Below are 10,228 nucleotides of genomic sequence, written 5' to 3'. Positions count from 1 at the left end.
GTCCGTGGGCCCCCGGCGCACCCCAAGAGCTTGTGGCTGCCATGACAGAAGAGTCTTGCCCATGGACATGCCATCCTGTTCCTTCCTATTCATTCACGCTGAGGGGAGGCTAACCCACTAGCCCATCAGGAAATTGCTCAGCAGAAGAGCTGGGCTGTTTTCTGCTAGGTTAGGGAAGAATTCAGAAGAGTCCAGGTATCAAGTGTGTAGCATGGGAGCAGGGCAGGGGAGAAGAAAGGCCAGGGAAGGGTGAGACTTCCTCTTTCTTGACCACTGTAGGACACTAGGTTTGCTTGGTTGCCCATGGAACTACAGCTTAATAAACTATTAAATTGTCTCCTATTATGTCTTGTGGAACTGGAGCCTAGAAGCTTCTTAAACTCTAGGCTGGCCCAATTTCTGTCTGAATTCTGTCAGTCTGTCCTCTTACTGCTTTTACTAGAAGCTTTACTTCAAATATTCTGTCCCCAGTATATCCGTATTAACAGTGACATGGAGTAGTAAACATTTCACTGATGGAGTGATGAGTGTCTTCCATAGGGAGGGAGCAGTCTATTTTGGTATTCTGTGATGCTGATCTTCACTTCATCAACAGACATTGTTCTTTATCAACAGACTTTGTTTTGCATAGCTGTATACCATGTGACAAAATTGAACTAATGGCCAGTTTTAAGTTTCCTACTAGGGATTTCAACCTTGCAGCTACAAGAGGAAAGGTCTTAGATTTTTTTTTTTTTTCATTACAATCTCTGTGGAAAATGTTCGAACATGTCTACAAATAATTATTGTTCCATAACCCAGTGAGATCTTCCAACAAATACAAAAGGCTGCCTGTAGTACTGACACCATGCAGATCTGTTTGCTTGTTTGTTTTTCTTGGTAAACCAGGAGTTTTGTTACAATAGGATACGTATTTTGGCTTTTGGAATGCAGCAAAGAGCACAGGAAATCGTATGTGCTGACAAAAGGATTCTGAAGTTTTGTTAGGAGGAAACGATTTTAGAGCCTCCACTAGGAAAACTCCACCCATATTGATATATGGTGTTTTAACCACTATCTATTTAATAAGAATGACTTACATGTTATGAAGGCTATGCATGTTTTCTTTTAGAATAATTTTGTACTTCTTATTTTCAACCCTTGCTTATATACAAAATTGCGTGGATTTAATTAAATTAAAACCACTTCTGTAAATGTTTCTGAAAAAGCCTACTGTACTTAACTTTGCTGTTGAGTTCTGTGCTTTTTCAACATAGACAACTCTTCTTCCACTATGTAACAGAAACACTGCTATTAACCAAATCTTCAAAGGGATGATAATGATTTCCATAGTATATAGCATGTGGGTCCCTCCGTGTAGCATCTTCTGATAAGGAGAGGGTCTTTCTCACACAGGCTTAACATATGGTTCTTATTATTCCGTTTTTCTTGAAGTGATTTAAAGATGAAGGACAAAGCACTGCTAAGCATAGTAGAGCAGCAGATTCACTCTCATGGGTGAGGAATGGTCAGGAAGACTGCTGTCTCAGGGCTGGGATTTCCCATCCATGCTGCATACACTTGGCTGGGGCACTGACCATTGTTTCAAGTGATATGCTGTGCTGGCTCCCACGCAAGGTGATTTTTTTCTATATCCCATTTACAGTACAAGCTCTTCTCAGAATATTCAGTACAAGCTCATTGTGGCTTCCATAAATACAGGGGAAATTCCTGGCATATGCCGGGAACAAGAAAGTTGAAGACCCCTCAGTGACTGAAAATGGGACTGAGTGCCTCTTGAAGGCACGTGAACTGTAAATCTGAGAGTCAAACTTACCATCTCCTTTACCTCCCACTGTGGGGAAAAAAATACTGCTGTCTTGGTCTTCTGCTTGGTCTTTTCTAGGGCAGTGTATGTCTTGCACAGTTTTGTCATTATACTGTAAAAGTGTGGAGTGATCTCTCTAACTTGATTAGCAAGGATAGTGACTGGTATGGAGCTGTTGTTTCTTAAAGCTTTCCTTATTTTGGAATGTGATTTATCAAGGAAGCTGTACCAGTCAAGGCACCCCTTCTAATGTTAGACTGTTAACAAAAGAACAAAAAGAAACAAAGAGGAGAATATCAAGTGGTTTGGGGCTGAGGCTTCTAAGGGAAGGAGTTATAAGAGTGTTAACTTCATTTAGCCAATCTGCTGCTATTACAGCATTGGTTTTGACTCTTTACTTTTGATGTATTCTTTGCTGTACTCTGAGGAGAGAAACCTGTGTGACAGAAATGAATAGGAGAGTAGAATAATGGACAAATAGTCCAAAACCTTTGGATGTTCATTCGAAGGACATCATCACTTCTTTAATCTCACCTCTAGCCATCTGCTCTCTCTGTCCTTGCGTGTCAGATAAACTCTCAGGGGTCACATCTGCCATCTGGCTTTGGGGTGTTGATCTAGGATGAGGATGTCAAATATATAAAACATAATAAACTGATCAATATAATTGTTGACTGGTGAAGTTCAATTTATTAATAAGGATTATTAAAACTAGAAACTTTCTACTTATTTTAAGAATGACACTTCCATGGAACATAGAAGTCTCCTTACGTAAAGGTGGGGCTGCCTCTTGACTTGTTTCCTACTTCCAGACTTCCTTTTTAACCACAGGAGGAAGATGGTGGCTTTGACAAGCGGAAGAGGAAACAGAGAAGTACAGTTAGTATCAGTAAGTTTTCTCATGTTTAGAAAGACCCCCTATGTGCAAAAACAATTGTCAGCAGCTTTCACTGATTTTGGTGATGGGATTTGTTTTCTCAGACCTGACCACCCCCTGTTCACCAGTCTTTTCACATGCATCAGTCATCAGTCTGAGTCTCTCAGCTGAGCTGTCATTAATCATTCTGCACTTTGAAAACTGCTTATGGCTCTCTATGGTAGGCAGAGTTTAGGCAGCGGGGACCACCTCTGTTTGAGCTCAGACCATCATAAGTACACTAAAGATTTTACTGATGTGTGTAAGAGGAAAGATAAGAAATACAAGTTCTCTCAAATCATTTGCAGTGAGCTGCTGTCAGCCATTCCAGAGAGATAAGAGACAGTCAAGCCTGATGTCAATTCTCCAGAAGAGGTATGTACAGTATTATCTGGTTTCTGAAGTCAGATGCAACCTTTGTCATGAAGTTCATGCCTTATAACAACATTATTAGATAGTATGCAAGCTCATCAGTGGGGAACAGGGTAGTTCTGGGGTTAAAACACATAGCTGGGAGTCAAGAGAACAGTGTTCAAATTCCAGCCTGGCTATTACAAACTCATTACACTACAAAATTCAAAGTTACAATTTTCTGTCATTACATCTCTTCTATGGGTGGTGAAAGCTGAACAGCAGTGAAGGCTCAAACCATTGTGTGACATAGTGAACCATGCTCTGTGGGGGTAAAGTCAGACAATGGAACAGTAAACACATCCAAATCCCATCCATGTTACAGTGTCCACCAGTGGGACTGCAGCTACACCATGGGATCCTGAATTGCAAGTCCTCTTAAAGGAACCCCTTCGAGAATGGCACCATTTTTTCACTTACTTTATTACATCAGTCCAAAATACTGTAATGAGTGCCTATCAGTTGTGCTTTTTCTTATCCGCTATGTTTTATAGGCTAGTGCTAAAAAATCTAGCATTTTGACTTGTTACATTCGTATCAGAATGACCATCATCCTTCTTCATTCGGGTGCACAAGTGTAATTGTATGTGTCTGTGCATATTTTTGATATTTTTGTTGGTAGACGAGTGGTTCTGCTTTACACAGTTCTGTCCTGCATGAGGAACCACCCATGACTATGCTGTGGTCATTACATTTAAAACGGCAGAAAACAACAGATTCTTTCATACTCAGACGCAAAGTAGAGGTGAAAGGAAAGGTTTAGTCACAGTGACCTTTGCTGCTTCAGCTGTCTGCACTAACGGGGGTAAGGTGCTTGAGTGCATCTGCTTTTGCTTTTTTAGTGAGTGCATCACCCTGTCTCCCTTTGGTGCTGGGGACTGGGTGGAAGGTTTGCTTTGTCTGCAGGGATCGTTTGCTTTCATCTGCAATCAAAAGACTGACGTACAGCACCCTAGGTCCTGACGGGAGCTGTCTTCCATCAGTGCAACAGACCTCAGGGAGATGTGGAGTTCCCAAGTGTCAGGTGGGAGGGGTTATATCCAACCTAACCTGGTTTAAAGCTTTGGACATGCTGTAACTTTGATTAATGAACTGTTCTGCCCCAAATATTTTTTGGATGTCCACATTACCATTTTCAATTGTGCTAACTCAAACAAACCAGCAATCAATTAACTAGAATTACAGTATGACCAAAACTGTAGGCTAAACAAAGGCATCATGAAGAAACTGGCTTTCAGCCCAGTATCTGCTGCTGATGGGATATGAAACAGCCTATTGATTCTGCAGCTCTTGAATTCTTGTACAAAAGTAGAAACAATGCTATTTGCCTTTCCAATAGGACAAAAATCCCACTTTATTCACTATCTCCACTCAGAAGAGGCAAAGTACATTACTGAGCCAATTTTTAGGAGGTTGTATAGAACAAAGTACTTTTCAGCACAGTAAGAAAACCTCAGGTTAGAGTTATACAAACTTTGAGCAATCATAAAAGAAAGGAAAGAACACTAAATTTTAAACTATATTTGTATGTCCACCTGCCAAAAAATCTTGCGCAAACTTTTTGTGATGTTTTCAGCTTTCTAATCTTCCAGTGCTTCATCTAGAAAGCCATTTGAGAAGACAAAACATGACAAGCTTCTATGCTAGTGACTCGCAGTTTATTGCTAATACTGTGACATTTAGTGCTTTTCACGTGGCTTAAGATGACAAAACCCTAAAAAGTATTAAGATCTCAGCTTTGACTTAAAAGTTTCTGGTATTCATGGTTTGGGGAAAAATTTGGCAACTTGGAGCAAATGCACACAAATGGCTTAAACAAGAAGACAAGTAACAGCAACTGAAAACATAATTTTAGAAAGCTCTTAGTTAATCCTCTGTTCTGGAGGAGCAGTTTCATGGTTTTTTCAATACGTGAGGGTTCCTAATACAAAAAGCGTGCAGTAATTGTAAAAGCAACAACCAGTCCAGCTGCATTCCCTGTGCAGAAATTGAGAGGGACAACAAGCCATAAATAGTGGTGTCACCGCCCCTCTTTGCCTCAGTTAAGGAGTATTATTATTCTAAACACAAAACAAACTATTGCTTAGGCTCCAACCGAAAGTTTCAAAGCCTCATAAATCTGCCAGGTCAAAGCCAATTTTCACTGGAATTTTGGAAGGAACTCCTTTTCTTGAGAGAAATATCCAGGGCTAATTTTAGTTTCCTTTTACTACTTGTTTTCGCAGCATTGTCCAAAATCAAAAGTGTTCTTCAAATAGAAGAATACAAATTTTCCTCTGCTTAACCTCATTATATGTATGCAATTTATATATTTATGTATAGTATATGTGTGCAATTTATGTAAGTATATAATGTATTGTCGCGGTTTAACCCAGCTGGCAACTAAGTACCATGCAGCTGCTTGCTCACTCCCCCCACAATGGGATGGGGGAGAGAATCAGAGGAGTAAAAGTGAGAAAACTCGTGGGTTGAGATAAAGACAGTTTAATAGGTAAAGCAAAAGCCACGCACACAAGCAAAGCAAAGCAAAGCAAGGCATTCATTACTGCTTCCCATGGACAGGCAGGTGCTCAGCCATCCCCAGGAAAGCAGGGCTCCATCACATGTAACAGTGACTTGGGAAGACAAACACCATAACTCTGAATGTCCCTCCCTTACTTCTTCTTCCCCCAGCTTATATACCGAGCATGATGTCATATGGTATGGAATAGCCCTTTGGCCAGTTTGGGTCAGCTGGCCTGACTATGTCCCCTCCCAGCTTCTTGTGCACCTGGCAGAGCTGAGAGCTGAGAAGCCCTTGACTAGACTAAGCACTACCCAGCAATAACTAAAACATCAGTGAGTTATCAACATTCTTCTAGTACTAAATCCAAAACACAGCACTATACCAGCTATGAGGAAGAAAATGAACTCTGTCCCAGCCGAAACCAGGACATGTATATATAAATATTATATGTATGTAATTTAGCACTAGCCTACTATAGCAAACACAAGCAGCACATCTACAATGAGTATATATCCCCCTTTAGCCTGGAGCTGCTGACAACTGTCTTCAGTGTCTTCAGGCAGAGAAGTGACTTGATGAGTGACTGCACATTAATTACTGATGGGCTTTAGGTAGATCAGCTCTGCCTAAGCTGTCACCTATAAGGTCCCAGCCAAGGTGGGTACATAACCAGGGGGAAGGGGTCATGCTGGGTGGCAAAGGGGCAGGATGCAGCATGCGAGTGTCTCCAGTGCTGCATGACATCCAGCGGCCCAGAGGGTTCAGTGCCATGAAACACAAGCAGAGCTCAGTGCAAAGTCTGTATGGAGCAGGAAGGGTCTTGTGTGATAAAAGATTTAGAAACAGCTGCTCCTGAGGAGAGTTGCTGGCTCCCAAATACAAAGAGGAAGGTTTTTATTACTTGCTTTAATAAAAAGGAAAGTCCTTCCATGAGGGCTCAGCAGACAGCTGAGGCAATATTCAGGAGAGTCTACTCAAAAGGAGGGATGTGTGTACGCACTCTGCCTCTGATTGCCCTTTCAAGAGTATTCTTTCTGTGATACTTTTTCTGTTTTGGGTTACTTTCCTAGTTGGAAAGGCCAGCCTTCCAGAAAGGGATATGGGGCAGATCAGAAATTATGGGGTTTTCCTCCCTTTTCTTAGCCTATTTCTTTTCCATTAGTACTTTCCTGCTCTAATATTTAAGCGTCTTGCTTCATGCATTAAGTGTGTTCTACGTGGAAAATCTCCTTGCAGCAAAACCTGCTAGCAGCACAGTGTTTTCTAAAGTTGGTATTTTATCTTTGTAATATGTGGTGCTATATGTTTGCTAATATGGAAAAGAAAAAGATGGGTATCGTAAGATAAAATCTGAGGTCTCGTTCTCGGGACATTTACTCAATTTTCACGGTTACTTCTGAAATTCTGTACTGCGTCCTTGCAAACAAGGCCCAGAGCATCAATGAATGCAGTGATAGAATAGTCAGGATCAGAGCAAGATCCGCACAAAGAACTTAAAAATGAGAAAGGCGGCAAAAGGATAGGTTGTAGAGCAAGAGAGATTGCTCAAGATATTTGGTGTTGTGGAACAATGCTCTCTTTTTTTGCAGTTGTTAAATCTTTTTCCCCAGACAGGAACAACTGAATTTAATGCACATTTGGTTTAATTTGTTTTGTGGAAGCATATAATAAGCCCATAGACTCAGTCTGTCAAAACACATGGTTCAGGGCCTAAAGAACAATGGCATAAAAGTGGGGGGGTTTTACATGAAAAAAGGTAGAAAAAAAGGACTACTTTACATAGTTCAAGCAATTAAGGCAGAAAAGGCAAATGTTCTGCCTCTAATGGGGATTTAAATAAAGACGCTCCTCTGCTTGTTAACTACTGTCAAAAGGGACCTCATTCCAAAAAACATGCTGAAAAAGTGTTTCTTTGTCTACCACGCACATCAGCTGTATGGCAGACAAAGAAAGATCTCTGTGACTCACTTGTTTTTATAGAAAGAAACAAGTAACTGTGTCTGTATCTATAGGTATTGCTTTCCAGCCAATCAGTTTTATGTCACACCAGTCCATAAGATTCAGAAAAATAATTGTGATATCTGTTGGCCATAACAACTTGTTGTAGTTAAAACAGACCTTCACTCTGCAGGTAAAAAAAATTTTACAGGCTTTTTTGCCTTGTTTAGCTTTTTTTTCTTTTTTTTTCATCAGCCCTGGGACTCTCTGTTTCTCCCCGGGCTGTACCTGCACTTTTGGACTTGTTCCTCTACCAAGATATCTCCTAACCATATTAACATACAACCTTATCGAGGGGAGCTCTGTGCAGCAGTGTGCAACACTGGTGTAGTTGTCTTTTGGGAAGCACAGCTGCAAGGACCTTCCTCCAGGAATGGCAAACCAGATAGTTGTTAGGTATCAAAGCAAATTTAGCCTCCGGGCACAAGCACTCTTCTTTTTTTTGCCTAGGTAAACTAAGAAGTCTTATGCAACCTATAGCAGTGTCTTGTAGGTGAAAAGAAATGTGCAGCTGGAGGGGTGTCAGAGCTTTTTCCAGCGGTATTTGTGTCAATAAAACAGCCTGAAACTTTGTTTATAGCCTTGGCAAAGCTATCATAGGCTGAATTGGTCACAGCAGCAAAGCTATCTGCTCACCAGTAGAGGATCTTCACATTACAAACTTTTCCTATAAACCTCGTAAGGTTTAACAGGAGTTACTTTACCTACTAATAAAATCTATACATTTTTACAGAACCTAGGGTTTGGTTTTATTCTTTCCAACACTTTGCAGAACCAAGGGGAGATCCTCTGGCTCCTAGGCCCTTCTCTTAGCTTTTTTTCCAGCTGCTGCTGCTAACTGCTCAGTCTGCATGGATGCATCTGTGGTCCTTTGCTGGAAGGTAGCAGAAGGCAGTGGGGCTCAGGAGTATTTCCCCCTTTCAGTGTCTCCCTCAGTACACTTCCCAGGGTGACTGCCTTTCTATTTTAGCCAGTCGTGTGGTTATAATCCCATCAAATAAATGAACAAGAATGCAATTTCACGGCACAGTTTACAAACCTGCCTAGATTAGTATTTTCAATCTGTTTCAAATTTGTGGACCCCTGTGAAGTGAATCTAAGTCTACCAAAGTAAGCCTACTTTCCCCATTTACCTTTCAAGGTCTCCTAAAAGTAGAACACAGGTTGAAGACTACTGATCTAGAAAAAAAGACCTCCTTTCCAGTTGAAATTTAAGCTACACTTACCCAAAGGTTCAAGACACAACACCACTTAGATTGTAAATGATCTGATGTAGGAATCACCTTTTCTTTTTCTAGAAGTGCTGCATTCAGTGCATTGGTCACTGTGCCTTGTGAGCATTACTGCAGTATAAATAATAAATGGCACTGTTATCTGAGGGCCTTCAAAAATAAACACTCTGAACATAAGCTTCCGATCATTGGATTTGGAATATTTGGAAATTTTTACTATTAATTGCCTGGAACCAGGATGTGCTTCGTGGTGGTTGGTAGGCTAGAGGTACTAGGCAACCATTGTCATAGCTGACTGAATTTGTGTGGTTGCACCCTAACATGCCCAGCTTTCATGAGAGGAGATGCCAAGACTGAAAGAAAACATGGGAGTTTCATTGAGCACAATTACAATTGTTTATTCAATTATTATCCAGTCCTGAAATGACTCACAACCCAGCTGCTTAGATTTACAGGCAGTCAACAGATGTGTTGTTAGCTTTTTTTTTTGTTCAAGTGATGTAGTGGGACACTGTCCTGGGCCAGATGTATCATAAAGTTGAAGGCTTAAGGAAATGGAACACACTTTTGTCTCTTTCTTGCATCAGTTGCTTTGTGTGTGGCTAGGAAAAAGATATTCTGAAGGTGATTTCATCTGCTATATCTTGAGATAACACAGTAATCTAGTAAAACCTAGCATTCAGTGAAAGTTGGGCATCGTTGTCTCTGGGACACTCTGAAAACTCTGGGAGTTTCTGATTTGCTATTTCCAAAGACTGTGATTTTTTATGTGATTTTATTTGGTGACTCCCATCTGCAATAACAATACAGTGTGCTGCCTGCTTGACTGGTGGAATTCTTCTTTCAAAACATTGAAAATTGGTAGTCAATAATGCCTCAGAATTATCAGAAGCTTTTTCTGGTATGTTAACATTCAAATTTCATACTTTTTTTTGTATAGATAATTGCTTTGTGACCAGAGATAGAGTAACTAATATAGACTACATCATATAAACAAGTATTTACATGATGCTGCAATACATTGCCTTTTCTAAACTATGTTTTTACTGGTTTTAATTCTGGGTTGTTCTCCTGTACCAGCCTTCTATGCTAACCTTCTACATTAAATAAAAGGAATTAACGCCATATATCATAACAAACCACTGACCACTGTAGGGTTTTTTGTTGTTGGTTTGCTTTTTTTTTTTCACTTCATTCTTTCATTTTTCTTCCCTATTTCATTATTTCAGTGAGGTCTCTTTTTTACACTCAACCGCCCTTATCTGAGGTTGAGGCACTGCCGCCTTTTATCTCCTTTCTGTTTAAAGTACTTTGCATTTTTACTTTGCTATATGCAACTATGAAAGAATCAAAATCAT

Source organism: Egretta garzetta, unplaced genomic scaffold (genome assembly GCF_000687185.1).
Source record: "Egretta garzetta isolate BGI_Z169 unplaced genomic scaffold, ASM68718v1 scaffold139, whole genome shotgun sequence".
In the NCBI taxonomy this organism is placed as follows: domain Eukaryota; kingdom Metazoa; phylum Chordata; class Aves; order Pelecaniformes; family Ardeidae; genus Egretta; species Egretta garzetta.
This window is presented reverse-complemented; position numbering follows the sequence as displayed.